At 38.1% G+C, this 19,237-nt stretch overlaps 1 protein-coding gene across 1 annotated transcript in view; it reads left to right on the forward strand.

The window, feature by feature from the left end:
• ZPLD1 (zona pellucida like domain containing 1) overlaps window positions 1-19,237 on the forward strand; it is a 131,938-nt gene that overhangs the window by 79,516 nt on the left and 33,185 nt on the right. The window contains exon 2 of the mRNA XM_064467811.1: window positions 11,634-11,747. The gene's annotated coding sequence lies outside the window, so the exon portion shown is untranslated. The remainder of the gene's footprint in view (window positions 1-11,633; window positions 11,748-19,237) is intronic.

The raw sequence follows: 19,237 nt of genomic DNA on the forward strand, positions 1-19,237 counted from the left end.
GCATATTCCTTCCATATATTATTTTTTTTCCCCTGCTTACAGTGTTTGGTATTAAACTAGGCAGTATACTCTCCAAAGAACAATTGTTTTCCCAAAAGTATTTGTATTGCAAGTAGCAAGCCTTCATCTAGATAGAGGAGCTTTTGCATATAATAAAAAGCAATAGTAATTATTCTTGTTTGGAAGTAAAGCTGAAAATTATTTGGACTGTGGAAAAAGTGTTTTCTTGCATGAAGTGTAAGAACAGCAGGCCTTGTTTATGATCTTCCTTCCTCTGCACTAGTTTAAACTACAATTATAGCTTTAGTCTTTGAACGTACTGTCTTAAGAGACACAAGATCACATGCTGATGCATTTGTTCGGAGACTATTATAATCATTAGTGATTAGAGTTGCACTTTATCTTAGCAAGAGTTTTCATCTCTTCTCTCTGGATTCCCTTTTTTTGCTATTGGTAATGTTGTTACCATGATCTTACACCTATTTTGACATCAAAAGAGTGATTCTTTATCTTTTATGTGACTCTCAGAGTTTGTACCCAGGTCCTGTTGAGGGAAGAATAATATCAATCTATAAAATATATATTTATAACTGGAATATATATTATATACAATATATAATGTTCTATAAAATATTCTATAAATTATGTCTAATGTATAAATAATATAAATGTATAAAAATATTTATTACACAAGGCTAAAGTTTTATTTTAGAGAGTTTTTATATAGGTGTCTGATGTATTTTCTAAAACAAGATCTTCAGTCTCTGTAGCTCTGACAGGAGCTTTCTAGCTGTCTCCAGTATTTCTTTTAAGTTCATCATAGGTCTGCAACTCTCCTTTGTTACAGGGACGTTCTTGAAGCTGTAATTGTTTTATTCAGGAATAACACTGCTAAAGTTCTTCCTACTTCTGTTTTGTGACCCTTTGTTATTCATACATTCTTTTCTCTGTTCTAATTTTAAATCTGTCTGTATTCTAATTTAGCTGGAGTCTTCAATGTATTCCCTTTCACGTTACTTACAAGTTTTTATATCTCTTAGTGGCTTGATTTCAGAGACAGATCTAGTGGAGCCAGCTGGCTGAGAAATGGATTTCTCCATTTCACAGGAGGAAAAAAAACCCCAACCTTATTTTAGGAAAATGATTTCATTTTCTCTAGCATGCTGGTTTGAAATGGAAATGAAGTTCAAAATTTGCAATGGAATTCAGGTTCTGAAAAAATCTTTCAGATGCATTAAGTTAGAAAAAAACCCCAAACCCTGATGTTGTTTTAATGATTTATTTAATGTTTTACTTGAAATATTCTCGATGACCAATATATTAATGTTTTTGTCCCTTTTTATCTGATTTTATTTTCACTGCTCAAAAAAGTGGAGAGAAAAGAATAGGTACCTTCAGACACAATAAAGTAGAAGAGACTCTCCAGCCACAGTGTGAGAACATGTAGAGAAAGAAATAAAACTTCTGTTGAGCATGGGTTTACCAACACTTATTTTTTATTTAAATTTGTTTTGAATAAGGCTAAAAATAGCTTGAAAAGTGCAACAAGAACACTTAACCTGACGATATTTCTTTAAGCCAAATAGATTTAAAAACAATCTTGTTGAAATAGCCTGTCATTGACTGTATTTCAGCCTGTCAAAATAATTTCAAACAATGTGTGTCACCTCACTGCTGCTGACATGTTACTTGAGGACATAGCATTCTTTGTGCACTTTATGACAACATGCATAGTTTAACTCAGATATGTTTTATAAGGAATATAATATTACTCTTTATTGTAGTGTCCAGGCACCTCACAAATCCAAGAGTTTACCTAAAAAGCCTTGTTCTGGGAAGAATTGTTATCCCTGTGTGGCTGGTAATGAAAGTGAGAGTGTGCGGTCAGCCCCGCACTGTGTCAGCAACTGCTGCTCTGCACTCAGAAGCATCACAACACTCGTGCAAATTGTGTAGCCACAACAGAGTAGTGGTGCTTTGTCCATGTTAACAGGCCACGTATTTACCTGATTCTTGGACAGGCTTTCAAAAATGCTTGGGGTCCCCTGCTGCTGCAGCCTGGCTCCCCACAGGCAGGGCTGCATGCTTGAAATGTGCCTAAATTAAATAGTGTCTTGTCTTGCGAATAAGCCTTCAAACTATGGTTGGTGGTGCAGTGTGGTTGGCGTGGGTCCCAAGGTCGAGCATAAAGGGGAAGGCTGTCTCTCGCATCAGTATTTATTTATTTATTAAAAAAAAAACCCTCTCCTTTTCACTCCATAGAATGACTTTCTCGGCTGTAACCCTGTAATGTGTCCTCAGTACAGCTAGTTTTTGTGCTGCTGTACATCGCTGTGGGCTGCAAATTGCTGTGATCTGTTACCGCTACATTCAACACTGCATTCTTTTAAATCGAATGACTTCTGAGAGGTTATCTTGATTAAGCACTTGAATGAATAAATAATGCAGTGTACTTAATAGTGAGGGAAGAGACAGATCAAATGGAGCTGTAATTCTTGAGAGGATACATTTTTCTCATTTTTTGATTTTATGGATTTTTTAAAAGAAATAGCTCTAATCACAATGGTTTTTTGCTATGTTTTCATGCAGTATAGTAGCTTTTACTTTGGTCTTTTGCTATTGTACTTAACAGGCAATCCTGATATTTAGCCTACAGTATCCTTCTATAAGGTTCAGAGCAATGAAGATCTGCAAGCATTCATTTCCTCCATGTCTTCTCCAGAAAATGAGCGTGAAGATCAGAACTTCAACTTCGTAGCTCTTTGCACTGGTTTTGCATGGAGGAAAAGATAAAAATCAAGATCTCTAATGCTGTACCACCAGTATGTTTTCAACTTCAGTCCTGAGATGTTTCTTTGCAGTCACTCAGAATGTAACAACAAAGACGGAACAAAATAAAAATATTTCGGAGAATGGCAGTTCAAAGAGGGGAAGTAGTCGTACCAATTCAGACACATCTGCCAAGATCTTGGGGTGGGCATGTTCAGCTAATGAACAAAGGAAGAAAGCTACAGCTTGAGTTCTCTTGATGCAGAACTTGGAGCAGGCTTTCTTGTGTGTGATAAACTGTGCTATTATAAATGCATATTCAGAAAATACAAGGAAGACTGTGAGTAACCGGAGTTGTTGCAGGTTTGGTTTTTTCCCCCCAGTCATGTAGTCTTCAATCTCTGGTCTTATTTTCCCAGCTACTGAGGCAAGGGTCCTCATCCTTATTCTCCCCTGAAATGAGCAACTTAAAGAATGTCTGACTTCGGCAGAGATGTGACAGAATGGATAAAAGGAAGGGTATATGCAAAGTCCAGACCCCCCAACCTTATAAGTCTGTTCCTTTTGCTAGAGGCGTTTTTTAAGTGATAATGAACTTTTGAGTGCAACACTAAATGAAAACAAAAAACAGCCCCCAACCTATACCATTTGTTAATTACTCTACTCCCTAGCAGAAGATAAATAACTCCTAAAGATAAACAACTTTTTTTAATTGAATTTTGCCCTGACAAACAAAATAGCTCACTGTGAATGCAACCAGGTCCTGGGATGAGGATAACTCTTAACAAGAGAAAATTATACCTACTACACAGTAAAGAAGTGAGGTAACAGAACATCAGTTAGTATCCAGTCAGTCTAACTTGCTGACAAGGGCAAGGTGCAACCAAATAAGATGAAAACACTAAAGGGTGAAACAAGTGAGAAGGGGTTAACATTGAATTTTGTACATATCAGTATAAACTCTAAATAAGATACCTAGAGGAATGAAAAGAACACCATGCATAGAGGTGCTAAATGGCAGGACTGTTCCCTCAGATTCCAACCTTTCTCCTTCTGAAAGAATCCAGTCAGTCCTGTCAGCATAGGACATTTCTGGATTGGTGATACAGGGTGGGATGGGGAGCCAAGCCTGATTCACTGTGGCAAGAATGTAGATGTGTATATTGCTTTTGTGTGCTGTCATAAAAGAAATCAAATGTAAACTTGAATGAAAGACCATTTTTTTAACTTCTGTTGTGTCACTCTTGTGATGTAATATGTAACAAATTTTGGATGCCCTGGTAGAAACCTCTCTGTAGTATCTTCTCTCTGTTAGTCCAGTGATCTGGCTACTTGACTAAGATGCTGAAGACCCAGGTTTAATGCCCCTGTAGTCCGAGGCCTTTATTTCAATATTGTCATGTTTCTTGGGACAGTGCTTTAGGCACTGATCTAGAGCATACGCTAAACTGAATTATTCTTTCATTTGCCATAATTGATATTAGAGTTTTTGAAGAAACAGTTCAGTGTGAGTTGGTGGGGACAAAAAATGTTGTCACTGACCAGGGAATAGATTTTGTCCTTTGGCCTAATGGAGCAGTCCCCAAGGGGAGATGTGCTCCCTTGATCTTTAGTCTGCTCTCCCATGTACTGGATAAATGCCCTAATAGTTGCTGGCTGGGGGGGAGGGTAATGAGGACAGTGACAGTGGGGTTTGTAAAGCCACAGTGGTGGCAGCACAACCAATTTTGTGATAGACTATTATGATTAGCCCTTTGCTATCTCTGTGAAGACGCGCAAGAGAGGAAGCAAAATGTTTATTCAAAAGGGCATGAAAACACTTTCCTTCTCAGCTTTGATAGCGACCATGAAATATCCATCTTGAGTGGATCCAAATTTGTAACCTTTTTAGGTCATGCAACCATTGAACTGGTAACTTCTCTTTGTGTAGGTGGAGCCTGTTCTGGCACATATCTTTTCCTGGTGGGGGCCTGGGGCAGAAAAGTGTTCTTGTGCTGGATGCTTGTGAATGATCTGAAGACCAGTGAAATTGGCAAATTATGATTTGGGAGCTCATTATCTCTTTGTGAAACTCATTTTCCAGCCTACTGATTAAGCTTATAAAAGCACAGTTTTAATATGCCTCCTGCTCTGTTTTTAATTCCCTGGCTGACAGTTAAGAAAATTCTGACCAACTCTCAGGACAGTTTATACTCTTCTTTTATCCTGATGGCATATTGATCCTGTTGAACATTCCTTCTGCAAAATAGTGAATGTGTATCTTAAATCCAGTTCACAGAGGTGGTGTAGTGTGGTTTTTTTTTTTTTTTTCCTAGGGGCAGTTTGCTGCTTTTGTATTCTGATAGCAGGTACAACCCAGGAGAAACAGGTCACGGCTCTTCTGTGGAAAAATCTTTCTCATCTCTGTCACTCTTTCTCCTTAATTAGAGTTTCCTGTCACCTAATGGTCTTACTGTTTTGAAGTTTTAGTCTCACATTAAATTATAGAAAATTGTCCTAGTAACCAGAACAGAAGCTGTATTTACCTAGGAAAAAGCTCATGGAAAGTGGTCTTAGAAACATGTCTGTGGCGTGAATAAATATAGGGAGCTCTGCCTTTGCACTAGCTGTGAACTTGCTTATTTTTTTCCTTGAACAAAAGTAGCTCTAAAAAAACCCCAAATCCCACGAATAAAAGACTTCTAGTGCAATGTAAACCAATCTCCAAAAATGAAACCCCCTCTTACACCAAGGGCAGGGGGGAGCCCACTTGGCTTGGGGAACTTCACTGGTGTATGAAAGTACATTAAACTCGTATCCTACCTTATGCAGAAATTTTTTTCCTCCTTGGAGAAGCTCCATGGTGTGCGTGTGGTCTGCAGCAGTGCTTGCTCAGGCAGCCCCTTTGCTTCAGTTCCCTTTGGGCTCTTGCTGAGTGTGAGCAGCAGCTGGGACTATCTGCATGCAATTTTTTTGCCATTGTGAGCAGGGCCTGAGTCTCTGAAAAGGAAGGCAAGGCCTCAGGATTTGTCCCTGGAATAATGGCAAATTCAAACACAATTCTTTGCAATGCAAGCTAAACTACCTGTATTTTTCAAACAAATAATTATTGCCTCACTCACCCTACACTCTGGAGGCAAACAGGCTCCCAATCATATGAATGAGGTAATCTTTCAGCAACTTAACACTAAACTTGAGAACAGATGAAATAAGGAAACCACTTAGAGGAAAATAACCTCTCTGTGATGGCCCTTTCTCAGAAATACAAGATTTGCTGTTCAGCCCCAGCAAGTGTGTATGGAACCAGCTGAATGGGAGAATCTGTCCACTCCTCTAAGTACTTAATGGGACACTTATTTCCTTTTGCTAAAGAAAGGCTGGTGACATCTGCATTTAGTTGAAGAAGCTAATGGTGCAGGGAGACAAGGAAAGGTTCTGCTGTAAAGCAAGAGAATAAGATTAATGTGGCTTTCAGGCTGAAAACATCCTGTCTTTCTCATCTGAAAATCTGCAGGCCTCAGTAGAAGAAAAATGCTTGAAGTACTTGAAGTTTTTAAGTATAATCTAGGGACTGTAGTTTTGAGGAGGTGGGAATGGGTTCAAAAAGGAATGTATCTCAGTAAAGATAGGAGTGTGTAATGTTTATGGTTCATCTAATGCTAATAAAGTGTATGTATATTTGGAATTGGGGGTCTTAAACTTTGCATATTGTGTTTGGACAGTAACTTTCTATGACTGAAGATAAGATGGCAAGTGGTAACAAAGTGATTTTTACTTTTTTTAGATTGGGGGAAAACCAAAAATTCTCTGTATAATCCAAAAGGATTCTGCTAGTAGGGGCTTAAACATCTAAGACAAAAAAGCAGACAAACTATGAAATGGAAAACATTTAAAGCAAGAAATGAACTGTTTTTAATGGTGTTCTAAAGCACTGGGAGAATATTTGTTGTTACCAATCAGGCAGGTTTCCATAAAGCCAGAGAAGCTGAAGGAGTCTTGTGTGTGTGTTTGTGGTTTTTTTTTTTTTAATCCAAGTCACAATTTGTTACCACAGCCATTTCTCATTCAAGTTTACCTCTGCTAATACTGAAACATGTTGGTCCTTTGATGTATGGTGTTGTGTGCTAGTGTGACTAACAGGGATCTATATATCCCAGTTCTGTGGTCTGTACCCAGATGAAACTGATGCTAGGGTTATTTACAACCTGTTTGGGTCATATTTTTGCCTTTGGTAAAATTCTGCATAAACTGGATTTGGGGACTGTGTGATGTTTCCGTGCAAGTATAATTTCATGATCATTTTTCTCACTTGTGCTCCCTGTTCTGCTAACAGTTTGCATTAGAGAGATTTAAATTACAATTGCTTTGGCAAAATAGAAAGTGAACTAGGTTCTGAGGTTGAATACTGGTTAGTTATTTAAAACTGGTGCACACTCTCCAGATGTCAATAATGTAAACAGCCATGACAATTTCTAAGGCATGTGTTTGTGTGAGTATATTTGATTATAACTAGGGAGGAATTTCTCAAGCAGTATTGATTTTGAAAATTTTTTCTTCCTTGTGGCTACAGCACACATTAACTAGGTTTAGTAAGAATGATATAAGTTGTTAATCTACATTAGCTGGGTTCTGAATTAAATCTGATTTTTCAGAAAAGAAACCTGGGTAGTAGCGTGGGTTGTTTATACCAGGGGCTTAATGTGGGCTTAATACTGAGAAATGGCCAGAAAAGCAAAAGAGTGGGGTTTTTTAAATGCAGGTGAATAAAGGTATGAGAAACACAAAGCAACTGGAAGGGGTGGGAAGTGTTTGGTGGCTTCCAGATTTTCATTGTAAGAAGAACTGACAGGACTAGTGTAAACCCAGTTGGAAAAGAGGCAGGTGAGAGGGGTCGTAATGGCTGTATATGGATGATGGTAATGTCTAGAGAGGAAGTCCATGAGACCACTCCCAAATATAAACCTATATGTGCCAATATATGTCCCAAATATAAGTGACTTCTGTCAGGTTATTATGTGGGAAAGGTTTGCTTCTTTGTGATTTGTAAGCTGAGGTTGTGCTTATAAGCATTCCACCCCCACCCCCCCCCAACAAACTTTTTGGAAACATTTGGTGTTGGGGTATATTCTAGACAAGGCATATGGCTAGATAAAGTACTTGTCTAGTCACTTATTAGGTTTCCTCTGTTCCTAAACAATGGAAAAGCGCTTTCGTTTAATTGTTCCCTTAGAAGGCCGTTTAGGCTGCAGAATTCATTTCACAGGCCCTCTGGCAATCACTGTGCACCTTCAGAACTCATTCCCAGAAAGGCAGCGTCCCCCTTAAGAGAGCAAAGCATTTCACTTTTGAACGAGCATGGTAATTTCATGTGACTTATAAAACTGAAGAAAATTTTGTTTTGAAATAGCCTTATCTCTCATCTGTGCTTAAAAAAGCTAGCAATATTAATAGTCATATTAATGGTGGAGTTCTGATATTGGCTTAAATTTGGTAAAATCAATTCTAGGATATCTACAGAACTCTATACAAGAAGATAATAATGATAAAAACATAAGGAAAAATTCCTTTTATTTTCTGGTTAATAATGAATTACCTTGTATGTCTATTCTTATTAAGAGAAACGCAAATATGGCAAAATGTGAAGTTATATCATTGGCAAATCAGCAGTAGAATTTGGCTTGCATACGGACTGCTTAATAATCTTTGGATTTGCCCTTTTATTTGGAATTTGTTCTCTTCTATTTAGTTTTTTGGTCCCGTTGCAGCTATCTTTTCTCTGCCACAGGTAGATATCAGTTGCAAATTGTGGGTGAGTGGGGCTTTCCAAAACTTGGAGAAGGGGGGAGGAGAAATGGTTTTGCTTATGCATTGTGTCTTTATGAAAAGAGAAGTCTCCTTAGATGCTAATGTTAAAACTTGTAATCAGACTGTATCCAAAACTCCTCTAAAATTAGTGTTTAGAAGAATCAGCTTGTCTGAACTGAAATAATACAGAAGATAGTGAGACAGGCAGAGGGATTTTGGGATGGAGACAGATTTTTGTATTTGGAAATGAGCAAGATGTCTTTTAGTCATAATGAGGTAGAGTTGGGAAGCTCTTTATGTGATATATTCATAGCACTGTGGTCTCATATTTGTTCTGGCCAGAATAACTCTTTGAAATCATCCTGGAAAGCCTACAAAACTATTGACTATTACACAGAGTGAAAATAATTTCTTTACAAATAAACTGTGTAAGATTAGTGAATCAAATAGTTGGGGGCACATTCATTCAAGGATTAATGGTGAAATACTCAGGTTTGTTTTGTTTTTCCATGTTAACGAATTCAGGGATTTCTTTTCTGTTTTAGATGTAAAAAGTAGATAAATAACACATTATATCGCAGGGGAATTAATGAGTTCTCTGTTATTTATAGAGAACTTGAAAGAGAACCTTGGATTTTATGGGTGCATGCAGCATATCCTTCAGGTCAATTATAAGCACAGTGTGATAGCAATGAAGTGCCTGTTTCTACTAAGTGAAGAGGTTTGCTGATTGATTGCTTTCTATAAATAAGAGCAGTTAATTACTGATAGAACATAGTCCCTTGCCTATGGAGTTTTAATAGATTGAGGGGGTACAGCCACCACTCCTCTGTGTGTAGCTGTTGAGATGGCCAGCTTCTTGGGTGAGTCTCAGGTTATAAGAACCTGTCCTGCAGCCTAGTGCTTTGACTCTTATTTAATGAAAAACGTAGTCTGCAGCAAGAGAAAGATGGGATGACAGCTGGGATGCTGGGCCAGGACTTTACTGTGTGTATATTCCTATGGAGGGAAGAAACCCAAATGTTGCACAAGCTGTACTTGCCATGAGTGGAAATGGAGAGAGAAATTGCATGCAGTGTCTTATGATGATTTGATGTTTTTAATTATCTGAAGACCAAAAGGCAATGGATGGCTTCTGATATTATAAGTGTCTTTAAAAAGTAAGAAAATAAATCGAGATTCCTATTTTGGAAACCCACTCAAGGGTGGAGTGTGCTTTAAACACTCTTGCTTGTGGAACTGATATTACACTGACATATTTCATTGTGGATTTGTATGAGGAGGTATCAAACCTGTCTAAACACTGAACGTGAAGTAAGAGACTGTAATGTCATTGCTGCATATCTCTTGGTTTATCTTTTTATTAGTTCAAGGATGCTCTAGTCTAGACTGTATTACATTATTCATATTATAAGGTTGGATTTAGTTTTTGAGTCCTTACCCAGCCAAAGCAGCATTAATATTATAGAGTATGTGCCTGAATAAAGGGCTAGGAATTTGCAGACGTAAGGAGCCCTTTGGTGCCTGGTAACTTCAAGGTATAACTCTTACACTGGATCCTTTCTAAAGCAAAACTCCTGCTGGGAACACCAAAAGCTCTGGCTGCTGGAGTAGAGGGTCGGCGCTGGGCTCTTTGCTGTGTCTGGAGTGGCCAGGTGGGGTCTGCCATTCCCCCATTCCCCAGTGCAGAGCACAAGGCTTGTGTGTGCAAGGGCAGCACATGCAAACTGAGAGGACTAGGAGAAAGGTGAAACGAATCTTCAGTTCTGCTGGAGCTGTATGCAGTGCCGCTGGGCAACAAGGGTGCTCATCTCCCATGAGTGGAGGTGACTGGCTGGGGGTAGCTCAGGATGAAAGGGCGGGGAGCATCCCACTGCCTCTGGAGAAACAGAACAGGCAGGAGACATGCAGACCCATGAGCCCTCTGGGGTTCCTCTAGGAACTCCTTGACCAAGGTCTGTGCCTCTGCAGGGTGCTTCAGTGTTAAAAGGGAAATCTGCTTTCTCCTGTCAGTGCTAGAACTGTCAGTGTCAGTAGAACCATGAGGAGGAGGAGGGGGTGGTCAGTGCATCGTGTCGCTGCCAGTTCTGCCATGGCTGTTCTTCGGGCCTGCCCGGGTTACCATGAATGTGCACAGTGTGCTCTGCAGCACTTTGATGTTTAAGAGGAGCTGGCTGAAGTGAAGGCATGGCAGAAGCAGGGCTTTTCAGTTCTAAAAACTGCCCTAAACCCGAACAAATCCAGGCACCTCAAAGCTTTCTCTGTGGTGCCAAAGCCTATAAACTACTGTTTTCCCTGGCCAAAGACATAATGAAAACTTCCAGGCGTAGATGGTTGCACTAGAAACTGAAAGGAGGGGCTGAAAGGAGGCAGGAGGAAGAAAAACCTATGCAACAAAAGGGAGTTAAACACCTCCCCTTCCCCCCCACCCCCCTTCAAATACCAGAGATAGGGGAGTAGATATTATGAAGCAGGTCTGGTTTCTAGCAGCTTGATCTTTGCCTTTTGTGTCCATTTGGCTTTGTGTGCATTGATGTCCTGTTGGTAATTATCATTCTGTTGACACCTGTGTTCATGATGACACCCCTATATCACATTTTCATCACAGCGTGAAATGTTGCTCTTTTTCCTTTTGTTTTGTTTAGTACTATGATTTTAGCCCAGAATTGAAAAAAAAATAGACACTTCTCACAACACACAATGGGACATTGATAACTTTGCAGCTTAGTTACTGATCCTATCTCAGTGCTTCCATCTCTCTCCTTCCTCCCACCCCTCTTTTTAAGCAGACAAGGTTTTCCCTCAACAAGCTGATGACAGAATAATTTCTCCAGGTTAATTGTTTGCTCCACATGGTCCTCTGGAGATCTTCATACAAGTGGAGAGAAGCAGATCAAAAGGCTGCAAGAAAAAGAGGCAGAGGATTGAAAAAAGCCACCATAAAGATCCTGCTCAGGTTTCAGTCTGATGATGAACAGACTTGTAAAGTATTCTGAGACCTGTCAAATTTTCCCATCTAAAATCCAGACCTATTTTAAAAAGAATTTTCATAATGAGTGTTTCTTTTCCCCCATCCACAGGCTCAGAGTATTTTCTGAAAAAGTTCTGCAGGGCAGAGGAGTTGAACACTTGATCATATGCAGGAGCACAGGATAGATGGAGTACAGCTGACTCAACAGCTACAGGGGATTTGGGTAAGTGCCCACCATGTCAGCCACTAGAACTTATTAAAATATTGGTAAATGTCAAATTATTCATTACTTTTTAAAGAAAATTCTCATTTTATCACCTGCCAGACAAACTTAACCTCATTGGGAAATCTCAGTGTGAGTTTGTCAGGGAAGAAGTATGCGGGAGTGGCTAATGAAAACAGGAAGGCAAATTAGCATCCAACTATGAAAAGAGGTGACTGGTTTTTTTGCAACTTAGCTGTTACCTAAAGGTACCTAGGTCAGACTCGTCCTATTAATGTGGGGAAAGGAAGGTTACAAAGCCATTGCATTGCCGAGGCTATCAATGTATGTCAGACCCACTCATGTTGCTTTCAGGAAGGAAACAATCAATTGCTTGAAGGAGACAATGTTATCCAACTTGTGGTGTCAGTCAGCCTGTTCCCACAATCATTGCATTGATGGAGAAAAATTTTGATAAGCGAGACTTATCTGGCTCCACTGCAATCGAATGACATGGGTTTGCTGATTGGAAATTACATTGTCTCTGGTCACAAAGGTGACTGGACATGATAATTGCACTACCTTTGTTTATTTTTAAAGTAATAATAATGACAATATATTCTTGAATGAAGATAGCGGGGATTTGAAATCAAGTCTGGTTAAGCTGATGAACTGATACAGTCCAAATTGACATAGTTACTGTAATTGTTTTGTGTACTGAGAGAGGAAACTTTATCATGGTTTAAAAGCAGCAGAAGATAAGCGTTGGCCCTGCGTGCATGCTCTTGATCAAAGAATATTTTTATCAATGCATGACATTTTGTTTTCTTTCAGCTAGGTCTTGAACAGTACGCCACAGGTTTGTTGTAGAGGTTAGCTTGAATATAGCGTCAAACCTTGTTTTAAGTCCAAAATGGCTATGAAAAGGACTTGAAACATGGTGAAAGAAATATTCATAAGTGAATGTTTTCTATTTCACAATGAAAATAATTATTCTTTTTCTTTTTAAATATAAATCTGGGAGCAACGTAAGTGCCTCTCTGATTTAACAGCATTTATGAACTATGTGGTATTACATACTTTCTTAGACCAAGATATTAGCAGCATTATTTACTGTAAATTTGTTTAACTTTTAAGGATTAAATAAGGCTGTATCTACTGCAGCAGTATTCTACAACTTTACTGCTTTATTTCTGTTCCTAAAAGTAAAGAAATTGAAGTCATCATGATGGCATAAACTGTTGCTGCTTTTTGTCAGGGAAGTCTTATTGGTAACTTTTCAAGTTGCGAACAGATGGCTGCAGTATCATCTACTTGCCAGTGAGATCAAGCATTATTTACTAAAGATTTATATTTACATTGCTCTCTTCAAAAGTGTAAAAAGAGTGATTAAGTAGAATGATACTCATTTAGCTCTTTATCTGCCCATGTGACTGCAGGGCTTTGGGGCAGGCAATAGGATTAAGAGTGTCTCATCAGGTCAGTGTGTTTGAATCCAGGCTATGTTCAGAGGCAACCGAAGGCTGTTTGCATGCGATGACTCCTCAGTGGCCTATATCAAATGATTTGATAGTCACTGTAAATTTGCTAGTTGATAGAACCCCCATAATGATCAGTGGTCTGGGAAGGAAGACTGAATGGGCTGTGTTGCAAATGTATTTCAGCCTAGGAACAACGTCTTCGTTCCAGGATTTAGGGACACTCTTTGTACACTCCCTGTACTGGGGACTCGACGCGGCTGTTGCTTTCATGTTTCAGTCCAAGATGATCCTGGACTTGCTTTAGTCTCAGTGATTTTGAAATTGCAGTGTTTCCACTAAAAGTGAAAGAGGAACACAATGTAAAACAGGTGCAAGTGAGCAAAATCAGCCCATTTTTTCCTCAGTGTTGGATTAATTAGCCAGTGTCTTAAAAATACCGTAGTAGAATTCATTACAGATACTTCGATATGTAACAGCCAGTCTGTAGCTGGGTGCAGCATGGCTGGTGATTACCTGATAGTCCTTGTTTTGTAATTGGGCAGTTTCAACTGTTAACTACAGGATTTTTTTCTTGTTTGTAATATTTTGTAGCTGAAGTAAGAATTTGAAAATCCAAAATTATTTTTATTTTAGTTTTATGATGCAAGACAGATACACAGTGGCTTTAATAGGAAAACCTATCTGTTTTCAGTAGGTTTATATTCTTGGCATTTCATGCTGAATCCACCAAAGCTGCATTAAAAAATCTGATTTCTAACAGACAAGAGTAAAGAAATATAGACCTATGTGCAAAAAGACAAACTATGTGAGTTTTAATGATTAAAAAGAGGTCTTGCTTTGTCAAGAACCTCCAAATTTGGGCTGAAATTATCTTTTCAGGTCACTGCAGTGGTCTCCAAATCTCATACTGAACTTCCTTTCTTTTTTCTCAGGTCTCTTGCTGATGTCAGTTTTTCTGATGCAGTAGACAATATGAAGAGTGTGAGAGGAGAATTTGTCCAAAATTCTTTAGTTCAGACCATTTTCCTCTCAAATCTGCTCTCACTGACAATATTCTGTACTTCATATCTGTGAGAATGTTCTGTGGGAAACAGTGGTTAATTCATGCAGATTGGAAGAACAGAATAGAAATCTTGTTTCCTGTGAGGCTCAGGAGATGTGATTTTGTGCATTTTCATATCTGGAACTTTAAGCTCGTTTGTGTTTTAATGTTTTATAGAGGTATCTGTGAACCATGGAGTCAGAAACATCATTTCAAACATAAACAAGTTTTTAGGCTATCTATCAGATACATATTTAGGTACTTTCATTGTATGATATGACAGGCATGATTTAGAAAACACTAGCATTTTCTTAGGTTGTTCAAATAAAGGTCTGGAACAGTTTTAGCAATATTTTCTGTGACATGCAGGAAGAGAGATCTAAATATTATACTGAAGTAATCTTTGTGGGACAAGCAAGTATTCTGGCAATATTTTGAGTAAAGTCCAACTGTTCCATCACTAAGCATAACTACAGTAAAAATAATATGAACAGGGTTGGGGGGGAAGGTAGCATGTTTGAAAAACATTAGTATTTCACTAGTGGAAAAGCTAGATTAACTCTGATATTTAGGACAGAATAGCAGGTAAACAGTTTATTCCATGACTTCAACAGTCTTAAGTGAGTAAGTTGAAATAGATCTAGTAAGTCAAGATCTCTGGCTTGTTCAGCGAATAGTTGTTCAGGGTTTTTTTTATGCTTTAATAACTGTATTTCCCTAATAGTCTGTCTCCTTGAAAGAAGGTATTATGCTACTTTGTATAAATCTCTTGGAAATATTTTGTATAGTCATATTCTTCATTTGATCACTTTCGTTTTACCTTATAAATATGCAGTTAACTTGGTTTCTTTTCAGAGCAGATTAAAAAAATCCCAGTGCATCCAAGGATTTATTGTAACAATGAAGAAAGACATGTATACTAAAGTACAATGTTTAAAAGATTATTACGAATGCTTTTAAGTGTTAAAATTTAGATTTTTTTTTTACAGCTTATTGGCAGTATGGTACACTGATTAAATTTCCCTAGTTGTTAGGCAGGAAAGAACAGTCTCAGCTGGAGTTTTGCCTATCCAAGGCTATGAGATGAAGCTCCAGATGGACCTATGCTAGTGCGTAACTCTTTAAGCACACCTTTTGCTGATTTTATAGGATGAAGAGCACTGCGTGGCTCTAAGGCTTCTATTATTTACTCAACATACACATTTAATTGTCACTGCCAGTAATAAGATTCACAAAAAAAAAAAAAGACCAAGCTGTGTCTTTGGGAACCATATCTAGGTTTTCAGCTCCTTGGTGTTCAGCAGGGTTTTGAATGGTTATTTTGTTTCAATTCGGAAGCAAGCTATGGATTGCTTTCATTTAAATATTTTATGGTCTTGAATTTCAGTTGCCCATGTACTGTGCTGGTCAAAATTGAAGCCTTTCAGATTAAAGTCTAATGATTTGGTGTGGTTTCCTTTTGTGGAAAATTAGTGTCTCTTTCTCAGCCCCTTTTGGCTTTTTTTAATCCTGTGGAAGAGATTATTGTAAAAGGACTGGAAAATAAAGCAGAAGTTTTAAAACTTAAGAACCAAAGCAAAAGCTTTTTGTATATTGTTTTTTAAAAGACTGTGCAGAATTTTGCTCCTCAGTCTCATTTTCCTTGGACACTGTAGGCACCTGCTTGATTCACAAAACATTTTGGCATTTGAGACTAGCTATGATTTAGCCTTCATCAGGTAAAGCTCCTGTTTGGTTCTGGTGCAGGAGGGGCTCCAAGTTTTAACCTGACATTTAATTACAAAGCTGATGTAGTATGGAGCTAATCCAGGACTCTTGTTTTCAAATCTTAAGAACCGAGAGGAAATACAGGACTAGTGAATAAACACGGATCATTCTAGAACCAAATAATTGATGCTGAAGGCAGCTCTGTGCCTAGCTATGTGTGTGCATTTAATGCATGGTCTTTCCTCCATAGTCTGCAACTGCTCTTTGTGTTCTGAATAGCTACGAAAGAGAGGTTACCTCTTTAAACCAGAACTATTTTCCCATTCTTGGGGGGGGGGGGGGAATCAGCTGGTTTTGTACATTCTAGAGTGCACTGATCTCTGCTGTTCTTAGTTTTAGTATTTCCTCATATGTGTTAAATCATTACATTTGTTGTATTTCTGTGCTGTGTGCCCTCAAATACTGTAATTTTTTGAAATAGTCTGTTTGTGCATTTAGCTTTGTCATCAGCTTTAGTCATCTGTTTAAGAAACTTCTGACCTTCGAGAAAATATATTTGTACCTCTGTGTGTATATATTTGTCATGTGTATATGTGTGTCTGCGTATATATACTTTTTCAGCTTTGCAAGATTTGCTTGGTGCCAGAAAATGGATGGCACTATGGAGTCTGAAATCAGAGAAAACTGTAACAAAAGAAATGCTGTGTTTCAAAGTCACAACACCAAAGACTATCCACAAGCAGAGGGAAATTTTATAGTTGAAATGTGTTTTAAAGTTCTCAGCATCTCAGTTGCCCTTTTTCTGTAACAATCCTTCTGAAAAAAGGGGAATCATCACCATTTGGTAGGCTTGTCTTCAAAACAGATACTGTAAAGATCTAAGTCCTATTTTATCTGCATCAGCGGAACCAAGGAGATAAAGAAGTTGAAGACAATTGTGAAAACATGATCTGGATAATCCATTAAAATGGGATGTACATGTTAAAAGAGAAAGTTCCACTGAAGAGCTTGAGGTAGAGAGGTATTCTGTTTCTGTTCACCAGGTTACTTTTAAGTGATGGCAAATGATCTAGTGCATGTCTAGAAGGAAAGCGGTTCTGGAAGACCTGACTGCAGTATACTTAACACACTTCACAACTTGAGTGCAGGTGCAGAAGCAAGTGTGGCAGTAAGACAGGTGGAAACCAAAGAGACAAGGAACTATCTTGTCATGAGATGACTGAGAAGTACTTGTTGAACTATATAATAATACTTTGACAATATTTTTTATGAGTAAAAGTAGTAATGTTTCTATTTCAGTACTTGTCAAGCCCTAATGTACAATGCTAGAGAGCATTTAGCCAGTTACTAGGTATGTATGAAAACACTTATAAATGTTCCACCAGCTTTATTATGTGCTTATCACATCTATAATTTTCTTTCAGAGGTTTTCATTATTACTATTAACGGGTTTTTTTTAAAGACTTATCCAGCCAAAAGGCATAAAGATCACCATATTATTTTGCAGAATTGCCACACCCTGTGAATGAAGAATAGAGAACAAGCAGTAGATTATAGGATGTTCTCATAAAATACAGAATGAATATTTGAAATAAGTAATGTACTTAGAAGTCAGAACTGGCTCACAAATGAATTTCAATAAAAACGTAGGGCTGAATCAGTGAGTGCAATTTTTTTCAGATCTTTTTAGAGAGGATGAGTGAAGAATAGAAATTAACGTTAGGTGATGAGAGAAGAGGGGATCTAGATAGGTCAAACCACTGCTTCTCCATGAGACTAAATTCCTAAATTGACTGCAAAATGCCTTTCATTTAATTCGTAAACATCTTTACTTTGAAATTTTCTGCACATTTTCTGCACATTTCCTGACATGGTGAAGTTTATGAAAGCAGGAGTAAGGGCTTTGTAAAATAGTAAGAATTAAACTGAGGACTGCATATTGCAACTCTTACCTCTCTGTACTCTCCGGTGTTATGCAGCACAGAACAGACAGACCTGCAGTTGTGACTGAGTGCTGAATATATAGACAACTCTGGTTCAGCAGAGCTTCATACCCTGACTATTTCAGCATCCTGGAAGTTTACTCTAATTTTATTACCTTGATCTGGGTATGTTGGGCTGTTTTTCCTTTGAACTGATTGTTTTAGAAATCTGTGTGAACCATGGTCTTTGAAATGACTTAATTAACCATGTTTGGTAGGTCTTTAAATCCCTGACTGCCTCTTTGTCTATACTTGGCCTTTTGCTTTAGTAATGCTTGAGATAGTTGTTATGCAAACTTCTTTTCATGTTAATGGAGGTCTTGCACAGGGGTTTTTACTTGCACTGCCAAGTCATGTGAGAGAATGGTTCCCTTGCTGAATAGAAAATACCAGACCTTGTCTGGAAGAGATCCTTAGGTGGATGGGTGGAGGCAGAAACATTTGGAAGTAAAATTCTTTAAGTGACTATGATAGGATTCTTGAGGTGATTTGGGCATTTTAGTTAGACTAAGCACTACACTGTGAATGTTATAAATAAAACATGGTAGTTCATGTAAACAGTAAAAGATCCTTGAAGATGCTCGGCAGAGAAAATGAGAGATGAGGTTTGATGAACGTAGAGAACTCTGGGTACATGAGTGAAACCTGGTATGGGTTTGTCAGTTGAGTTTCATAGATAGAAAGGATCCCATTTCCCTTGCTGTGTGTGTTGGTATCTTTGGAATCATGCAAGTTGTCTTAACAGCCAAATATGTTTGATACTTGACGAAAGAGAATCACTTTTTTGGAAAGCACCAAGAGCTGTATTCCTTGAAAAAGGCTTAAATAATTGCAAACTAAGTTGAAGGAAAAAAAGCATGTATCTGCCGCATGAATTTTGACTCCTGGATTATAAATCACCCTATTCCTGATACTTGCATATTATCTTCCTTTTTTTCTACATGGAATTTTCATTTTCTATTCACATACAGGCAATAAGATTATGATGTTCCTGTTACTGTTTTGATAAAACTTCTATGATTTCTTCTTTAATTGGATGAAATGTTGAGCAGTGTCAGTGTGGTACATATATTTTGGTTAGGATGCCTTATACATTTTGGGGGCTAAAGTTTTAGAAATTTCTGTTGAGAAATAAATAGTCAGAGGCCTTTAAGAACAGGCTAGAAAAGCAGGAATGGCTGCTTTGATTCTAGCTGGTGTGGGCAGATAAGTGAGGTTGACCTCTCAGAGTGCTTTCTAGCCCTGCAATTCTCTCAAGAAATTGAAAATAATGCATGTTCCTACCTTGTTTAACTGAAA

The sequence above is a fragment of the Phalacrocorax carbo genome, chromosome 1, assembly GCF_963921805.1.
Source record: "Phalacrocorax carbo chromosome 1, bPhaCar2.1, whole genome shotgun sequence".
Lineage (NCBI taxonomy): Eukaryota > Metazoa > Chordata > Aves > Suliformes > Phalacrocoracidae > Phalacrocorax > Phalacrocorax carbo.